At 66.2% G+C, this 376-nt stretch overlaps 1 protein-coding gene across 1 annotated transcript in view; it reads left to right on the forward strand.

Annotated features, from left to right (window-relative positions):
- Window positions 1-241: 241 nt before the first annotated feature.
- PITPNM1 (phosphatidylinositol transfer protein membrane associated 1) overlaps window positions 242-376 on the forward strand; it is an 18,895-nt gene continuing 18,760 nt past the window's right edge. Inside the window, exon 1 of the mRNA XM_025192089.1 lies at window positions 242-274. The gene's annotated coding sequence lies outside the window, so the exon portion shown is untranslated. The remainder of the gene's footprint in view (window positions 275-376) is intronic.

Here is a 376-nt window from a genome sequence, read left to right on the forward strand (position 1 = left end):
GCGGCAGTGCCCATTCACCTCCTCCCAGTCGCACAATGCTGGGGGGAAGAAGGCAAGCAGGGCTCTGGGGGTATCCTGGACTCCCCCCAGCTCCCGGTCACGTGTGCAGGGGGAAAGGCTGCCAGTTTGCGTCCCGACCTCTCCACCTCTGCCTGTTCATGCCCTTTCTTGGTTTGATGTCACCGTCCTCTTATGTCACAGTCGTCTCTACGGTAACCGAACGTGATGTCACAGGCAGAGGGGGGGACGACGGCGGGCTCTTAAAGGCGAACAGGTGCGGTTTGGCGGGGCTGGCGGGGAGGGGAGGCTGGGCGCCGGGTCCCGATCCTGCCCTGCCCCCCCGAGCGGCAGCTGCACGGGCAGGGCGGGCTGAGCC

Source organism: Alligator sinensis, unplaced genomic scaffold, assembly GCF_000455745.1.
Source record: "Alligator sinensis unplaced genomic scaffold, ASM45574v1 scaffold578_1, whole genome shotgun sequence".
In the NCBI taxonomy this organism is placed as follows: domain Eukaryota; kingdom Metazoa; phylum Chordata; order Crocodylia; family Alligatoridae; genus Alligator; species Alligator sinensis.